The sequence below is a fragment of the Lonchura striata genome, chromosome 4, assembly GCF_050655825.1.
Source record: "Lonchura striata isolate lonStrDom1 chromosome 4, ASM5065582v1, whole genome shotgun sequence".
NCBI lineage: Eukaryota > Metazoa > Chordata > Aves > Passeriformes > Estrildidae > Lonchura > Lonchura striata.
In genome coordinates this window covers 35,448,386-35,468,815 of record NC_140706.1, presented here as the reverse complement: position 1 = coordinate 35,468,815, position 20,430 = coordinate 35,448,386, and the positions used below count along the sequence as shown (strand labels likewise).

The following is a 20,430-nucleotide window of genomic DNA, read 5'->3' as shown; positions in this document are numbered from 1 at the left end:
AGAGAACAAAGCATTCGGAAAATACTCTGGACAGGAATTTATATTACTGGAAAGGATGGTAGTTGTTAAAGATGCGAGGGATTCTTGTAAATCTTTATTAACAGTCTTTATAAATTCATTAAATGCAAACAGTAGTATTCCCACTCGAGATGTTCAGAACAAATTAATTGCATAAAAACAGCCTACACACCATATGAGCAAATGTGTAACTAGTGAAACAGACAAATTGGCTTTTAGTGTTATATACATTAAAGATGGCTGTAAAACAAGTTCTGATTCATTGATTTATCTTGTACTTTCTGTACTTCATGACTAGGATAGTAAGTGGATTGTTCCATCTAAAAAGGTGGGGGGAAAGTAAGGGATCTTTCTATGACACTGATCACTGGATATATCCTCAAAATAAATGTTAAAATATTTGTCATATCAGTTCTTACAGAAAAAATGGTCAACAGGGGACTAGACTAACAGAGACAGGAGGATGGTACAGGATGGGCAGTCCTGTAGACACAAGAAAGGAATGTTCATTTACTCCAAGGCAGCCAAGCTCCCTGTGACAGCTATAAAATGTCAGCATCAAAGCTGGTATACAAATGTAATTTGCTATATCATTGCTTTTGATCCCTACTTAAAAACTGAGACAGAAACAATAAAAATTTTATACTTTACCCCATGGGACATGATTTTGTGACAGTGTCTTGTTAGAAGTACACACTTTAACAGCTCATAAAGGAAGCCTGTTAGAGACATAACTTAAAGACCATAAATCTTAGGTTTGCCATGAAGCAGCACTATGAATATACTCCGTAAGCTGCAGTTAGTGCTGTTGTCTGGCAAACACCATGTTGTCTTGACATTGCAGCACTGATAACACTGATAGATTTGCTCCCCATTTTAGAAGGAATTAGTTTGAAGTTCATAAACTCTACCATTGGTTTTGATGCCTATTGAGATCAGAACTGAACACTTCTGTGGGAAGCCCACCGCTCTTGCTTGTCAAGTGAATACTTTAAAAACAACACTTTTCCTTCCCTTTTGTTTAGCATGGCTTGACAGTGAGTACAACAGTAAATTCCTAGTTGTCGGCCTGTATTACATACTGCATCACCACTTTCAGTGATTCAACTTGAAACTGCACCTCTGGAGTTTCAACTCATATACCCACTTGAGAGATGACTAAGCTATACTTACATGTAAAATGTGCACTAATTAACACACAGAAAAAAGAATATAAGAGCAAGCCTCCTAAAATATCTATATATAAAACATGTTACCATGACAGTGAACAATTTCAACATCTATATAGAAGCCTATCTTTTAAGTAAACATATCAAATTAAAAAGCTTGAGTTGAGGGTAAATAGTGATACATATATCTGATAAAAATAAGCAATTCTATCACTTACATTTTTTCTGAATTATTCCTATCAAATAGCTTTAATCTTGTGAGTAATCCACTCTCTGCTATACCAGGAGATCTAGAAAAAAGAAGGACCCTCATTCACTTCAGGGCTAATAATATTATCAGTTTATTTTGTAATTGCTCTATAAATTTAATTATGCTTTGTAACTACATAAAACTTTAGAATTTGTATCAATTTATTTAGAAATTTATATAGTAGAATTTATATAGAATTTTATACAGTAAAACTATATAAAATTTGCATTACTATATATAAACAAAAATTGAACACCAACTCTAAGCTACTGATGAAATTTTTTCATGTTTTCTGTTGATAATTACTGAACCACTTAGCTTTTGATGGAGAACACTAGCTCATTACATTATTTTAGGAATTGTACTTTAAATGTTATTTATGAGAAACATGCTTTATAAATTTCATTATATCAGGAGTAATTATATAGAGTCTGCATATTGCATAGTGCTGTGCTTTGTCCTCGGACATGTTCCTTTTCAGTTTTACTTCTCATAGAGAACAACTTTCTGTATATAAAATTGTGAATGCCAAACAGCTTATTCAGCTATAAAATAATGTATAAGTCTTCCCAATGTTAGCTGAAATTTTCTTCTTTGGTTAGTTTTTAGTAAATGTAGAAAAAATACATTCCATTTTAATTCTCACTTTTCTCATAAATATAGTAAATATGATAGAAGTTGGATTAAACTGAGTTAGTCATTTTTTGAAACTTATAAGGCTCTGAATGGTTCTGGAACAACCTGGACTACTTCTAGCATATATAGGACCCAATTCCTGAGTACTTCCTTTTGGTGTGTCCCCTGTCCTTTATTTCTGCAGAAACCATATTTCTCTGCAGCATAGAACTGTTGAGCTGAAGACAAATTACTAGAATTTTTAAGTCCTGCTTTTCTTTTGATCATCATTTTCTGTGTTCGTTATACCTTGTTCTATTCAGAGAGTAGGAAAATATACTGTATATATTACAAGAAGGCAATTAATAGTAATTAATTATTAATGGAGAGCAAAGTGATAATTTTCAAATTTAAAAACATTTATTTGAGCAGATCTGAAGCTATTATAAAAAATACATAAATCCTCTAATAGTTCTTTAATGTCATCACAGAATGTCTAACAATCAATTATCAAAATTATTTATATTTCTGTTAACTGTATGCAGATAATGTTTTTTTAATCTTGAAATGAATGTCTGTTTTGCATTAAAAATAATATGGGGTTTTTAAAATATTAATTCCCAAGATGGATTCTGGCCACCTATTACTTTTCTACACTTGAGTAAATGCAAATAAGGAAGGATGATATGGTTGATTTTTGCACAGTTAGTTTTACTAAATTTCACATAGAAATTATGGTCCAGGACCTACTTCCTTCCAGGGTAAGAAACTTAGCCACTGCTTGGACACAAGGTTCTGCAATGAGGTTTTCATAACCCTGGATTTTTTATTACTGTAGAGCTGATAAAAGCAGTGGAAATTGTGCAAGAACTGGACTCCTTTGTAGGTGCTTTAGCAAAACCATTGCTGTGGGCAAAATATTCCGTGTGCTGGCAAACCAAGTGATCACCAAATATCTTCCAATCAACTGCAGCACAAAGTTGACCTTTTAGATGTGCAGAGGCAGAGCAGAGAGACTGGGTTACAAAGCAGGGTTTTCTTTGTGCCCTTCAGCACTGTAAGGGCGCTTTTATAAGAAATAATATGTTCTGTTTTGACACTCATTTAGTGTAGATTTCTGATGTCTTTTAAATGTTTACTTCTTACCACAGTAATTACAAAACCAAAACAAGCCATAATTGTTATAATAAAGTGCCTGGCATCCAATTCACTTAGAATGAGTAGTTGTGCCTCTTCCACACAAGCGTATTCTTTCAGCCTTCTAGACTATTCAGTAATTACGTTAGTCCTTTCAGGAATTTTTCCAGAATGGTTTAAGGTATAGATTGCATTCCCTTCTCTACTACTCCATGACACACATATGTAATGAAATCACTGAAGAGCCTCCAGCTCTTTGGAGGTGAATAAAAGTCTTCACATTAAACACAGCAGACATATTGATTCTTCTTAATTTTAGTTCCCTGACACTTTCTTATTTTACCATCTGTGTATTTCAGACAAAATTATAAGTGTCAAGGGTAATATGCAGCAATAAACACATTCAAATAAGCTATTCCCTGATTTGAAAGTTAAGGAAGAAAAGAGAAAGGGAAAAAAAGTATAAAATAAATGTTATATGTCCTTATATCACATTGAAATTAGCTTTTAGGGGCATAATACAACATCTTGTCATTCATTGTTTTACCTCAATATAGAATTAGAACATATATTTAGTGAGTTGAAAACTTCTTTTGTTTTACATGGAAAATATCTTATTTTTAATGCAGCATATTCATACAAAAAAAAAAAGAGTGAGGGAATAACTGGAAACTATGACAACAAGCTGCTTTTTATGCAGGGTTGATATTATTTTGTTTGATAATATGATATCTAGAATTTTTTGTCTTTTTAGTTCACCTCAGGCAGGTAAATTGCAACCGCCATCAAAGTTTTCATTAGAAAGCCTATTATTCCCTTGAAAGAAATCACACTCTATGCATTATTCATTAGGGGCAGCAAATCTTCAGAGCAGTCACACAGGCTGCAGTATCACAGAACTATTTAAAATTCTATGTCTTCTTTCTCCATTTCTGCTGAATGCAGTCCTGGTCTAATCTTCATGTATAATGCAATATCTCTGGTTAATTCAGATATTGCATAGCTGAAGAAAACACATATTTTTTATTAGTTCTGGATAAAATAATCTCACTTGTATTTGTCAAATACAAGTAGTTCACTGTGTATGATATTTTGATACCTTTCTATTTTTTGGTTGGTTTTCTTCTGTTTGGTTGGCTTATGTTGGTGCATATTTGTACACATCCTTATGCAGTGGATATCTAAAGAGAGTGTTTTACTGATGCTGTCCACTGCTTACCTCTTAGAGTTTATTTTTTTCCAGGAGTCTACTTTATGTGTACCTTAATGCTTTCTGTACTCACTAAGACCATTTCTGTGTGCTTCCCTCACATTTTCCTGCCAGCTTTATATTTTATACTTTATGGGGCAAACTAGTAATCTCTTCTTTCATATGTGTTAGATGATGCCAGCTTTACAGTGTATTCAAAAGGCTGTTGGAGGTGAGCTAATAAAATAATTCAACTAGATTTCTTGGGTGTGTTGTTTTTTCTCTCTATCCTCTAGATATCTCTTCTAAACAATATAATACAAGATTAGGCAAACCATGTACTTCAGCAGAAGGACCTCAGCATGGAAAGGTACAGACCTTCATCCTGTTTGTGAGTGGGCCATTGACCTTCCCCAAGTCCCTTCTATTTTCTGATTTTTCCCCCTCCACCCAGGACTTACACATGTCATTTCTGCTTACCACACAAATAAGAACACCAGAGCTGTCATTTGCTATCACACATTCAAACACTAGAAAAACCCTCGTCAGGGAAATTCCAGTCAGTAAAAACCCCAAATTCTAAAAATCACAAGTTGCTGATTTTTACCTCTTGTTAGTCACCTCAACTTCTTCTTTGCTTTTTCTCTTACTTTTCCTGTCACTGCCTTTTCCGGCAGCTCTCAGTTCAGCTTCTTTTAAGTGCAAAACCTTTGGGAAGAATTAGAAGGGACTCGTGGCTCCTTCTAAAGCACAGTACAAAATCTGCTGATTTAACCCTTTACCATTTTTCAAATTATTGTATTTGTGTTACCTTAACTGCCAGCAGGGTACAGTGCATCCTTCCTGCCACTTCTGAAGCTAGCTTTGTTAGCTAACACGGATGTAATCCCAAAGTACATGTTTAGTCAAGACTAGTTTTTGCTTAAGTTATCAGATTCAGATTTTAACAACAGTCCATTGCTCAATACTATTTTTTAAAATTTCTGATAGTATAACTTATAGCTTCTTTTTCATCTCTGAATAAATAAAAACTTTGAAAAACAAGAGGATATCTATGATGCCACGTGAGCTGCTTAAATGCTTAAAGACAAAGCAAGGGATATCCCGCAAAAGATATAGAAACAAATTGTAGAGTTCTATAACCCTATAAATAAAAAAAAAAAAAATCAGAGAGGGGAAAAAAGTGCAAGACAGTTATGCAGTAATAACTAGAAGAAAGTACAGTATTATCCCTCCCCTCAAAAGAAGTGGTGATGGTTGTTTGTGGGAGTTTTTTCCCCAGTTTCGAACACAAGCATGAGGTGATGGCAAAATATGTAACGAAATTAAAACCATCAAAATAGAAATTACTCTTTCTAGCCTGAGAGCAAATCTGAAAAAGCAGAAGAAGGACTTGTGGTCTAAATTACAACCATACATAATTTCCAAAACTAAAGCAAATAAATTCCAAATCTTAAACACTAAGAAGTTCTGCAGATTCAAGCCACTTGCCTCAAAAAACAATTTTGTATTTTATTATCTAAGTAGACCATAGTGAAGATTTTTATAATACATACATAAAAAATCCCATCACTATCAATACAAAAATACATTTATTAAATAAAAAATTTAAATTAATATTATAGAATTAGGAGGTTTAAAATTAATTTTTCTTCAATTGTATATTAAAATACCAACATTATAACTTTCATCAACCACATTAATTTTGGTGCAATACTGACCAAAGACATTTCATCATTTGATGTGATAAAAAACGTCTTGAATTACATAAAAGTAAGATCATGTAGAAAAAATTTCAAAATATCAGTACAGTGGTTTTTGTTTTGTTTTGTTTTAATTTAGAGAATTTAAATTCTAAATAGTATGAGGATGTAAAACAAGAATACAAGACCTTCATTTCACCCATATTTTCTGAGAGATAGGATTATCTACAGCTCTGAGTCTGGGACTGGAAGGTAAGGTCTTGAACCGAGGCAAATGATTAGTATTCATATTTTGCAGAAGATACATTTTCACATTAAATATACAGACACTCATGTATACTGAATGTCACTAGGGATTAGCATAATATTTCTATTAGTAACGCTAGCTTATCCAACTGAGCGACACTCTGTAGTCAAGAGCAAAGTACTGGAAGGCTGAAAATGAGCTGAAGTGTTTCCAGTATGGGTTAAGGAAGAAGAGTGACCATTTCCACAGGCAATTATTCAGCTTTAACTGGACCTCCCACAAAAATTCTCTGTCCTTACATAACTGATTGAGCTCCTTTCTTTCTGTGTATTTCAGTTATTTCTCCTTTTCTCCATCTTGCTGCTCACTCCAAACTCCACGAAAGGAAATATAAAACTATAATTTTATCATGGAATCAAGAAAAACTGAAATTTTTGCCCTGACACTTGATTGTAAAAATAGCCTTTGTGTGTCAGATATACCTCATTCAATGCAATATAAAATATAAATAATAATCCAGCATTTTATGTTATTACTATTTATTTATAATAGTTATTTGTTATTGCTACTGCAACTGAGCAATTAGCAGAAAAAATCCTTGCTTAAATGGTATATTAATAATTTAACTTTCATCTTTCCCACAGTTGTAATAAATATGGTTCTTCCATGTAGAGATATTTAACATGGTATTAACTGCTCTTTACACAAACATACAAATGGTATATAAAAAATGTAGATTAATATACACAATGGATCACAGAAGGATCACCCCACCCTGGTGTTCTCTCCTTGAAGAGAACAATGAAAAAATTTCTTTTTAAGCAATGGGCTTTGTGTTGGAAAGATATTTTCCAACACAAATATGTATGTTTTTAAATAATGCTATCAAGCTGAAAATTTTAGTTTGAGTCAATCAGCATATTATAAAAGCCCATTAACCTGAGAGAGAAAGGTCGAGACAAATCCATTCATTAGAGGAGGGAAACCAAAAGCAGCAAAGCAAGACAAAGAGCCAGGACAGAAATAGATCAATCTTTAAAAAGTGTCTCTGAAGTGAAAAATCTTGTTTGATCTCTGACTCAAATTTTTTGAGTCAAATTTTATCTGACTGGGTTTTGTTTTTTCTAAATCACTTAGAGGAAAACACAGTGTCTATATACTGCTTTGTACTCTTACAGTTGAAGCAGAATGGAGAACAGTGATAAAAATACTGACAAATATAGTTTTACCCTTGGATACATATTACATATGCATATAGATAGAACTATCTCACTAGAGATACATATTTCAAATAAAATTATTAGCTCATACTTGGAAAACAAGAGGTAAAAAGAACACTTTCTCATGAGACGAAAGAAGAGGAAATGTACTGTGTTGAAATCAGTTTCAGATGAATGTAATATTTATTATCTTAGTTTATTAAGCAGAGAAGTTTAAAACATGATATGTTAGATGTCAGGAATAGCCATAATAAAACCACACTTAGTGACAAAATAAAATTAATTGATTCAACATGTAGGTCCCATCCTGCTCCCTGACCTACAAATGCTTCTGTGTCAAATCAAATCAAATCAAATCAGAAAGAGGGTAAACTGAAACAATTTTTTAAATAATTCTCTCAAATTCCAGGGATGCAGATTTAAATTGTTCTGCAAGGCTAGAGCAGCATAATATAGCCAAACTGGTCTTCCTTGCTCAAGTAGAAATTTGTGATTAGAGCTGACAAGATATCAAGAATTCCTCCATATGAACTTGATGGGAAGGGCAGGGCAGGAATATTCAATTCTGTAGCAGAAAAAAATCCATTGGAAATTTTCTAACAACCAAGAATTTCATTTTCTATAACTTAGCTTCATTTACAAAGTTTTCAAATAAAATTGAGCTTAAGTAAACCTGGGCTCCTTGTTCCTTACATACTCTTAGCAAGTTGATGAGGACCCAGAAGAGCAGCAGACAGACTTTCCAGCCCTCAGCTCTGCAACAGGTAGTATGAGGAATATGATTAATCCAGGTAGTGGATGCAAGTGTACTTCATGGAAATCCCTGTCAAGGCATAGAAACATTTTATTTTCATCAGACAATAAACATTTGCATTGAATCAATGTTTTATGCATTATCATGAGCTCAGTAATGTGATGTCAGTTGAATGATTCATACCCTCCACTTCCCTTTCTCTATTTTTATTTATTATTTCATGAAGATTTGTCCAAATAACGTATTTCATTTCTCAGCATAATCCATGTATCTCAAACAAAAGATTTCATTCTTTCCACAATGGGAATAATCCAATACATCATTTATTTCATGGCCTACCAAGACTTACCTTATTCAGCATTCAAATGAATGTTTTTATTTTGGTAGAAGTAGCTCATTATCAAATCTTTACAACAGTTAAGATTCTTATGTGATGGATGACCAGTAATAAGCATTAGACATATTTTTCAAAAAAAAAATTCATTCTATTTCTTCCTGTATTAATCTTCATGTTATCTGACAAACAGATTTTCACTTGAAATCACCTCATCTAAAAACACAGCTAAACCCCATTTCCATTAGTTACTTTCCTTGATTTATCAGTAATTCAAATTCTCAGAAAGCCTTATTTTTGGGAATTCCTTTCCCCACTTCCTTCACAGAAATTTTTAGCAAGCAATCACTGGCCTTATACATATTTTCTTCCCACTGAAAATAGTTCAAAGGGTCTACCTGTGTTTTTCATTTCTTCCTTCCTTGTTTTTCTAGTGGAGATGATTCTGTTAAGACAGTCTGCCAGACAACAATTCTCCCAATGCCACTACTTTAAACATCTCTGCAGGAGAACCATGGGTGTCTGCCACCATCCCACATCCACATCTCATCATCCTACCAACGAGAATCCCTACCTCAACAATAGTTCCTTTGAGGCTGTTATTTGAACATTCCTCCTCCTTTTCTCAGATATTTTTACTGAATAACTTTCCATAAAATCATTACTCTCTGCTGATGACTTCATTTTCATTCTCTTACATCTTGTATATGCATAGGTTTGCAGATCCTTATCATCTAGCCCAATATATAAACAGAATTTAGCTATAAGACCCCTCCTGTGCTCCTACTGAGGTAAAAACTTTCTGTTGATGAATTTAGATATGGGCGCAGCAAAAAAAAAAAAAAAAGAATGGATTTTTTTCTCTAGACTCTAAAATACATGTAGGGAAAATTTACTAAAAACATCCAATGACTAATTTCTGTTTCACATATCCCAGTAAAAACACTCAGGTACTTTTAATTCTAACTGTAAGTTTTATTTAGTGCCTTACGGCTACAGCTTTGATCAGCATTCTTTCTATTTTTTTGTCTTATAAAGAGATTGTAATGGCATTACACAAGAAAAGTGAGATTGCAAGGATTGTTGGCTGTTGCAAAATATTTATCCAAAAAGCATAAAGCAACTCAATATAGTGAAAGGGGAGATACTCCTTGTTATAATGCTAAAACCATTTGTCACTTTCTGCATAGCATTTCTATGTTCAAGAAGGAATAAGAGTAACCATATCTAAATTCTAACAGTGCCAAGTGATGTTTTTTGCTTTTTCCTTCTCCCTACATAGCCAAACTAATTATGTTTGAAGTTCACAAAGTGTGTGAGAGGCACTGAACAAATGTGTAATTATTTAATTTTTAAAAAGGGTTTTATTTAGAAATATGGGTCCTTTTGAAACGTCTCCTAATTATTGTCCTAGGAGTCAGACCATGGACTCTGGGGATCATTCAGTTACTGCAAATTTATCTAAAATGGAATTGAAGCCTGGTTCATTAATTAACAGAACATGGGTTAACTTCGGGAAAAACACTGAAGATTCAGTATAGATACAGTGAACCAGGTCACGTACACTAATTAGAACAGAAATGTCTGTGATACCAAAACAAAAAAAATAACTTTACACTGTATACTTTTTTGAATAAGAAACTTGTATTTTTTATTTTTGAGTAGAAAGTTTTGAAATTTCACAAATTTTATGGAATCAAAATTCTCAGAAGAGCAATATTGCAAAATCATCTAAGAATTATCTGTTCCCTTATGTGTAGCAGTTGTGGACTTTGAGCACAATTCACTATACATCAGTGTTTCTGTCCAAGTTCCTTTTCTAAATAAATATATGAAACTTACATCTGGTAAGTTGATTTTGGTTGGGTTTTGTTGGTTTATTTTTCTTCTTCCAGCATTAATTGCACTCCATTTCTCAATAGTGAACTTCTTCACTGTACTTTGGAGAATGCTGACCCACAGTAATACTGATCTTCAAGAGTGAGGCTACGTTCCCGACTCCCAGAAAAGGGCATTTCTCTCTCTGTGCGGTGCAGAAATATTTACTGGCATTTTATATGTGTTCCAGTGATTCATCATTCAGTGTGAATCCCCAAATATCTATATATCTCCATTTTCCAATCTCTGCGTTGCTTCAAAATTCTCTAACTGGTGAGATATCTAAATGTTAAAATCATAACACCTAAATTGTATTGTGGCATATTCAACATCAATTAAAGAGCCTAAGCTTCCCTCCAGATTTTTGTCTCATAATTAAATTGATCTTGATCACGTCTGAATTTTGTATCTAATTATACCAAAAGTAATCTTCAGTACATTTTTGAATGTTCACATTTTGGGAGAATATCATAGTCCACCATAAAAAGACTCTCTTTATTACATCCTCATATTCATGAAGAACTCACAAATGAAAATCTCTGCTTTCAAGAACTTTGTATTATTAAAATCTTAATTTTCTATGTGTGGAAATGCTCCCAAAGGAATAATGCAAATTCAAGACTGCATGAAAATAAAGTTTAAAAACTTCTAAGCATTCCTAGTATTTCTGTAATTTTTACATTTTATTTTCTAGTATTCTATTTCTGTGTTGGTTAAACCTCATGTAAGCATATGCTTCATCTCATCTAAAATAATTTTTGCTCCAGCAGCAAATGCCTTCCAGTAGGCTGACAGCGTTAAAGTGCTGATGTGAAGAGCCCACATACTCAAGTTTTCTGTATTCCAAAGTAATGACACAAAAACTATGAAAAACGTTTCAAAATATTTTTTAAATCTATGATAAAATAATTCTTTGTGGTTTAGGTGTGGTTCTAACTTATACTATTTATATTTTTTCAGCCCCAACCATGCTTATCTTAGTAGGTCCACAATGACATCTTGTGGCTACTCTGAGTTGATGACTCAATGATTAATAAAATAAACATGTCTACTGACTTTCAAGAATCTTTTAGACATGAACAGAAAAGTTATCCTCAATGAAGATCCTGCATAAGACATCTACATGTGGCAGCAGTGCCTGCTCTTTCTAACTCCCAAGCAATCATTCCAGTTGCTCCATTTTTCTGTCACTGGAAAATTAATTAACTTTTGATATAAAAAAAAATGTGAAAGTGGCTACACTACACTGCAAAAGTGACAACTGAAAGTCTTCAGGCTATCAAAATGTGATAGATGAGTTGAAATCTGCAACATTAGGAAGGAGGAAACCAAACCTAAGGGAGTGATTGACTAAGCCAGGTCCAAAATAAATCCTTTTGCACAAAATTCAGAGTTCTGGTTTAGTTGTTTTGTTGTTTTTTTTCATAGCTGGATGGACATTACATTACATTAGTTAGCCAGCTACACCTTTTTTTCAAGATCAGCCCTCAAATATTTTGAACAGACATCCATTCTCATTTGCTTCCCTTTCTTTCACACTTTCAAGTATGAATTGCAATAAACTTGGGATATCTATGCTTGCCTAAAGCTATGAAACAAATTTTATGTAACCACGATTGTAATGTTATTTGTCTACAGACTTAAACTCTTTTGCTACCTTGAATATCTCTTCAGTGGTTTCTTAATTTCAAGTGAACTCTTTTAGTGACAGTCTTAGGATTCTTTCTTTAGATATTTGTTTTCTAATAATTTGGGAAAAGGACAGTGGTCATGTCTTTTCCTGTCCTTTGCTAGCTCATAGCCTTGTAACTGAAGATTCCTGATAAAAGTTCAGGATTCATTGCATATGTTCATTTTAATATTTCCTCAGATCATATTTGAAAATTTTCAAGGCAGTTGTCTTCTTTTGGATAGAACAACAACTTTCCAATTTAACATATTGCAGATTGATATCTCTTCACAAAAATTATAAAAATATAAATGTCTTCATGGTTCACTGTAGAATTGTCAGCATCATAACTTGGAGTGTTAGTAGATTTCAAAGTTATTTTAAATTTTTTCTCTTACTTTTGAAAGACAGTTTCATAAAGGTAATCCAGAGCCCTTTCCCTTTGAACCAGGTTGTAGTGTATTATAAATACATACATATGCATATGCACAAACAAACACACACACATATAGCTATATAACTATATATCTATATATATGAGCATGCTCATATTGTATATGAGCATGTACATGCTTGAAGCTTACATTCTAGGAGGACTGTCAGGGAATTTTGGAAGCTGATCACTGCCCATCCTTTTTTAAACCTATAATTAGCACAGAAGTGCTTGATTTCCTGGAGCATTATGTGGGGCAAATCTGATTAAATGCTTACTTATGGCTCTTTACTGCACACAGATAGTTTCATACAGGCTTTTGGCTGAAGTAAGGGTCATGCAAAACACAGCATTTGGTCTCAGGGGAAAACCATCATTTGGTTGAAGGGGGAAAGAAAATCATGATATCATTTCCAGCAGTAGAATGCAAAGTTCAGGGAAGGAGAGCAGCTGGAAAGATAGATATGAGCTGGGGAGCTCAGATTTGGCAATGGCTGAACACTCTCACCCAAAGGAATCAACATCAGACTGAAAACAGAATCATCAGTTGCATTAAGAATTAACAGAAGCATGAGGTGAAGGATGAGACATCAAAAGGATTTTGGCAAGAGGAGGCTGCTGGAAGGCTGCAGTACCGCAGTGAACAGTAAAAAGGAGAGGAGGCACGAGAGCACTGTTCCCTCAACTATAGTCAGTGAGGGTGGCTAAATATACCTACTACATAAAAGAGTGAGAAAGTCTGGAACAATGGGTGACCTCTCTAGGTAAGCTTCTCTAAAAGCCTGTTGTGAGACTCATGTTCTAGCTCTAACATGGAATTGAACATCTGTTTTTGATAGGGAATTTAAGTTTTTCAAACATTGCTGGTATGCAGTTGATGGACTAGAAATTACCAGTGCTAATTACTTGCTGTTGTCAACAGTATTGCATTGCCTACTGGTGAGCTTTAAACTGAAAGGTACAGGCTTGAAAACCTTTGGCAATAAAAAAAACCAAACTTGAATGTATTTGTTATGAATAATCCCATTTATATTAGCTGCTAATTTGAACTGATCAGTAGCATATGAAGCAATGTTATCAGATAGACACAGATCCTAGAAACAGAATCCGATGTGTTGGAAGAGACCTCTGGAGGTCTTCCAATTTCAAGTTCCAGTTCAAATAAAGTCATGTTGAAGGAGGTTGCTCCATTCTCAGTCTGAGGATGTAGATTTTACAGCCTTTCAAGACAATCTTTGACTAGAAATTATTTCCCCAGAGTAAAAAAGAAGTCTCGCTGCCCCTGAGTTTAGTTAACCTAAATTTCTCCATTTATATTCCTGCAAAAAATGTATTAGCTCCCAAGTTAATAAATAAAAAGTCATATCTGCTTTTATCAAATTACAGCCACAGTTTTTTTTGTTCATTTACTTAAACTCACATCCCAACTAGAATAAAAATTCAGCAAAATTTGTCTAACTCTGCAATGGGAGATGCCTTAGACATCTGCTGGCAATCCTCACTAAGCCGTGTGCCAGAAGGTGCCACTCTTCTGGCAGAGGTGAGAATCCAGCTGCCTCAGGCACTTTGAAACTCAGGAAATGAACAGGGTTGCACCTTCATTCCCTAAGGACACTGATCCAATATGCACCAATATACAAAAAGGAATTTATTTGAAATTGCCTGATTAGGCAGGAAAAGGCTACCTTTTGCTGAATAGCTTTATGCAGGGATTTCAAACTACCCCACGCAGCCACCCTCTTGTCATCCATGAACAGGCACAAGCACAGGGAGCTCTTGTGTTACAGTAATTTTTCATATATTGTTTTGTTTTGCTGGACAATAGATTGCCACTGTCAGCTGACTGTCAGTTAACATCAATCAACTCATTAGAAGCTCTTGATTTTCTCATCCAAGCTACTCACAAGGTCTGGTAAAAGAGTACAGGCAGTCCTGGGCTTGCATTCTCCCTCAGGAAACCAGAATAGGACCCAGGGAGTACTGTGCTGGTAAGGTGGTAAAGACTAGAAGCAAGATTTAGATGAAGGCATGATTTGAGTTACCCCTGCAATCATGGAAATCATTTCTGAGGAGGAAGGACATAGTCTGAAATTGGGTTATTCTTACTGTGAAAGAGGAGGACTAGCACCATGTATACAAACACCAAGGTAAAATGCACTTGGGTACAACCCATCCAAAAAGTGGGAAAAAGAGGAATAGAGGAAACATGGGGTTTTCCTAGGCACCAGGCTGTTTGTACATCTTAATACACTGTTATGCGTTTTCCTTGTGCTACATTTTCAATGTAGTCAAGAGTGTAGCTAACAACATGAGTATCAGATGCCTGGGTGTGATGCCATCCTCTGCTACAGCACATACCTGAGGAGGTACAGCCCATTTCTGGCTTGTGTCTGTTGTAGATTATTTTTAATTTTTTTTTTAATTTTAGTTAAATAAAAAGAAGTATAATCTTGAGATTACAGAACAAGCTTCCAGCCAAGTCAGTTTCTTCCCCAGCCCCTGAAAAGGTTTCTTACAAAACAAACAGGTTTCTAAGAGACTTCCAAAACTATTGCAACCTCCACAGGAGGCTTCCCTGTATTCTAGAATTCAAAGTCCCTCTCCAACCAAAAAATTGGCAAGTCCTTGAAAAGCACTCATGTTTGTATTTATGGTAATTCTGGTCCCAATAAGGTTCCACCATTTTTTATTACTCTAACCATTTTCTGGACTCTTATTCAGGACAAAAACTTCCAAAAGAACTGTTATAAGGCATAGGTTGGTGCAAATTTGATGGGAAAGGTGGGGTTCCATAACTTTCCTGGTAAGGGAGCTTGTTGTGCCAAGTCAAATGCTAATAGCTAATGCATACACAGGGAAAACAGGGAGACACAGAGAAAAGCTGTCAGCTATTCTGTTGGATAAATCCAAAATTACTTTTTGGACTCCTCTTCCCCAGCAGTGGGATCTTGTGCTGTAAAAACAGTCAAAGTAAAATCTAGCTGAGGTTAATCTTTCTGACTCACAATCATGTAGAAGAATAAGTTCCATTTGAGAAACGCTATATTGTTCTCACAGAAATACCCATGGGAATCCATTATTTTCTATGCTTCATTTTAATTTCTCAAGTGCAAACTATACATTTCATATTAGGACAGAATGGTCCCTCTCTTATCTGCTTCACTCCCCAGATATTTGATATCAGAAGCTAAACTCAACTTTTAATAGGAGAGAGTGAATAATAGAATTCATTAGGCTTTATTACTATTGTAAACTGTCCTGTGGTGCACAAACTATCCTTTTATTACCTTCTTGATTACAACAAAATTGCACTTGCCTGCTGCATCAAAGTTAATGACCCAAGAATATGAATGGAGTTGCTAGCAGGTAATAAAAGTGTTATTAAGGAAGGTGTGCAATTAAATAGCTTCAATTAATATATTGGTCTTAGTGATAAAAAAAAGTATTCTGCCATCTGCGAAGAACTTCCATCATGAGAAGAGTTGCAGAAGTTGTATAGTGATGCATCTGTTTAGTAATAGAATTGGCTGGTACAAACCATGATTCAGAAGACAAAGAGCAACACTTTTAAAGGCAAATGTATAAGACAGAGCAATGATATATAGACCTGAAAAATATGAATACTAGTTGATTAAATCACATTATGAATCCAAGCTTGAACATGTAATTTATTAGCAACTTCAGAAAAGAATACTGAAAAATATGTTTATGGGTTTAAAAACTATGAAAAGTATGCAGTGTTGTAGGGAAAGGAATAGAAAAACAAATGCAGCATATCAATCTATACAGCCTGACCTAAACATATGGTGCTGGTTCATGACTGGAGTATATCCCTAGAAACCAGATAAAATAATAAAACCAATGAAAATGTTATGATAAAGAGACAATGTGTAATTAATAGATACTTGAAGAGTAGATCAAGAGTCACTGTTCTAGGATTCACAGCCTGTACATTTTTGTCACATTATGGGTCACCAGCACATGTACCAGACCTTACACTTCCTGCCTGGTCTATCATCCTAATGCAAAATAGGACCTCTGGGGTTGTAAGGACATAAAAGCCTGTCTCAGGCACTATTATGGCCACAGAAAGGCTTTGCCATGAGATAAGCACAGAACAGGGGGACAGGATGACAATAACTCCAGCCTGGAAGAGGTGAGATCTGGCTAGAACATCCTGGGTAATGCATTCAGACAAAATTTCCCACTGTGGCAAATTAGTAATTAAGTGACTGCTCGTACACATATCACCAGTTAAACAAAGACCACTCCAAGTTATGGGACAGATGGCATCTGGGACACGAATGACAACAAAATCCCCTCAAATATTCCTCTGTGGATACCTGGAATTTGGACTTAATTTGGTAACTTGAGATAAGATAAAGGTGGTGCTGGCTATTATCTCAGACCTAAGGAGAGGGTAACAAAGCTGGGCGAGAAGAATGTATCACCACTCATGAGCACAAAGAATGCATAATTTGTACATCACAAAGAACATGGGCCACCAGGAAATCCAGTTTAGCAAATGTGTTGAAATCAGTTCTGACCAGGTAAAAGGTAATTCCAGCAGGGGCAGATCACAAACTATCAACCCAAGAAACCCACTGACTCAAGAGAAAGACTGAGCTTATATCTAATTAGCATTAGAAGTAAGGGAGTAATTTAGCCAATCAAATAGGAAAACTGTATAGCCAATGAGCATAATTTTTTTTTTGCTAAAATGTATAGCAACCATTGCTGAGAAACCTGAGGTGAAGAAAACTCTAGAGCCACAGGTAATTATTATCTTCTCCTAAATCTCTCTCTGTCTCCCCCACTGTCCACCTCCCCATCTTTTCTCATTTCTATTTCTTTCTGTTTCTCTACATCACAAGTTATTGTTAAATAAAATCTGTACTATGGACTTCAGCATATGGTCCTTTTTGAAACTTAGTTGAGGCTGAGGCATCTCTCAATAATCAGGTCTTAACAGCTGTCAAGTGGAGTTTTGCTGATGAGCCAGTTTGGCCACACCAAACTAGATGTGAATGTTCTTCCTGACCTATCAGGACCTTCAGGAGGAAGTTGTTTAGTGGCTCAGCTCAACATCTGACTGCTTACAAAATGATCTTTTGAAGGGAGTAGAGGGCTTGAGGGAACTTCAGCTTGTGTATTCCTCCCAGCAATCATGGGGACAACATTGTGAGAGTGGACATACTGACACTAGTCTTGGGGATCACATTTGCAGTGTGATCCAACTGTATGTTGTAACTGTTGTGCTCAAGCTGTGATTTCAACAACTTACCCGGTCAAGCTCCTAAATCTAAATCCTGTGTAGAGCAAGTGTCTTCAAAAATGTAAGTTTTGTATTAAAACATTAAACTCTTCCTATGTGGAGCATCTAAGAGGTCTGTTCAGAAAATATTGGACTATGAAATAAACTGTCACAGTTATGTATAATTAATCTAAACCTGGAAACTTCTGTGTTCAATTTGAAAACAAGTTAATGTGTGCAAGTCTCTTCTTGATTTGATTTTGGCCCATTCCTCTTGATTTAAACCATTATATGTGGTATTTCTTCAATTTCTAATTGTGTGTAACACAACAGTTAAATTGGCATGGGTGATCAGTACTCTACTCCTGAACACATGAAATTTCTGTTTCCTGTAGTTAATTAATTGCTTAATTTCCTTCTTAACAACAAAAGCTTTTAAAATCTTTTAGACAAATTAGTGGGTGAGTTCTGAAAGAACTCAGGCCTCTGCTGAACTGAGGACTAGTCAAACTAGGCAGAACCTCCTAGTAAAAACTTGTTAATACCCTGAAGATGTAAAATATTTTATTCTAATTATAAATAGTTCATAATTTCTCCAGATCTGATTTACATGCATTATAAATTTTTGCCTATAATTTTTTTCTTGTACTGTGTTGCAACAACCATTCTTATCTGGATTTAGCATTACAAGGTGAGGTTTTTATAAACATCCATATTTTTCCATAATTACAAAACTACAATGTTGACACTTCAATGCAGGATAACCAAACATTAGGCAAATGAAGTATAAGTTTGATAATTTAAAATCAAACAAAGTGAAAAATATTGAATTGAACTGTCTCAGGATCACTAAATAATCCTTAGGATTATACTGTTCAAGTTATTTAAACAAGCCTACATTTTATCCTACAACACTCAGTGGAAAATTATTGTGCTTCCATTAATATTTTGTTTGAATCCCTAATTTGTAAGATGAAATTTCTTTTCCATAGGCTTCATACAGATATGCAAACCATAAACTGAATCTTGTAAAAGCAAACTCCTTGATATGAAATATCACTTTATCCCCACCTTGTGGAAATTTTCTGCATATGTTATTCCTTAGTTGAAAAATAAATTTGTGGGTGTGATCTGAATTTTTCTAGTAATGTAGCTGAAGTATGCCGTGTATCCATAAAGATCCTCTTGTAGTCACCTTTTCAAGGTGTTTTATAGCTCCAAAATTAGGTTTGCAGTTAGGTAAGCCTGAGCTGAATTTGTTTATCAGGAGCACCAGGAGAGAGGATGTGAGGGAAAGAGATGAGAACACAGCAGCTAAAAAATCACATTCAGGCTTTGTTCCAAAGATTGGCAATTCCAAACTTAAATCTGAAACATACATAATAAGAGGTGAACTACGATGGATTCATGTTGTAGGACAACAGCTATATTTCTGAGCATTAATCCCATCTATTCTAGAAACAGTTCACTGAAGCACTGAATAATTTGTTTATACAAAAAGAAACTGGGGACATGGACAAATAATATAGATTAAAGAATTAAAATCTTGTTACCTTGGTCTGGAATTTAGAATCACAGTGTAAAACTTCTTTAGGTGACAACTCCACTGTAAAGTCCAATTCTCCCTGTTCTCTTCTGGAAGAGAAAATCTATTATCTTCTTGCATTTAATAGACTAGAGAAATGCAGGAATGAAGAAGTGATCACTGCATTTTGTTCTCTGCTAATATTAAAAACAGCATAGAATAATTTCAAAATTACTGTTAAGTTCTGTTTAAAAAGATATTATTTCTCCTCTCTTTCTAGTTTCCCATTAGAAGGTAGTTACAAGAAAAGATTTAAAGGTTGGAAATTTTTTTTTTTTTTATTTTCCAGCCTAAACTCAAGATGTTTATTTTTTGTTTATTTGTTCTTTCACTAGTTTTAAGTAATTGACTGAACAATTATTTGCTCTTGCTAGAGCTGTTCACTGTCATTCACATTTTCTGTTCAAGGCAAGAACCAAACCCTTCAGCCTTGGTTTTCTTGTCTGACTATGAGGCCTTCATGGCCTCTTTTCCATTTACCTGGTCATCTCTGAAATATTTCCATGCATTTTTTTGCAAGAATCAACTCCTTGAACTGCACAAAGCTCCTTCACACTGTGTCTCAGCTAAGATTTTACAAAAGGAAGTCCTGTTATCATACTGAAGCACTTATTCTCAGTTAGCATAACAATGGAATTACAGTCCTGCAGGACCTCTGTCTACTCAATATGTTCAGAAAAGAAAATTATTTTTCTTGAATTCTTTTTTTTGAACTTTTTTTCCCTCATTCTGTTGGTAAAACATTTTTTCATGTGGGAGAGATGAGAAACATTCAGCATAAAAATGAGAGAAGGAGGTTTCACATTAATTTATAGCTAAAAAATTGCTGTATTTTAAATGATATTTTCCTTGATCTTCCTTTAGTGAAGTTTCAAATCCAATATATATAGTAAATAAGGTATTGCTTATTTATTAGTCCATAAAAGCAAGGCAATTTTATTAGAAATGTAAAACAAAACTCAACAAAAACAACAC

At 34.5% G+C, this 20,430-nt stretch overlaps 1 long non-coding RNA gene across 1 annotated transcript in view; it reads right to left on the bottom strand.

Annotated features, from left to right (window-relative positions):
* LOC116183615 (uncharacterized) overlaps nt 1-20,430 on the bottom strand; it is an 87,194-nt gene that overhangs the window by 55,691 nt on the left and 11,073 nt on the right. The window contains exon 2 of the long non-coding RNA XR_004148277.3: nt 8,242-8,371. This is a non-coding gene — a long non-coding RNA (uncharacterized LOC116183615). The remainder of the gene's footprint in view (nt 1-8,241; nt 8,372-20,430) is intronic.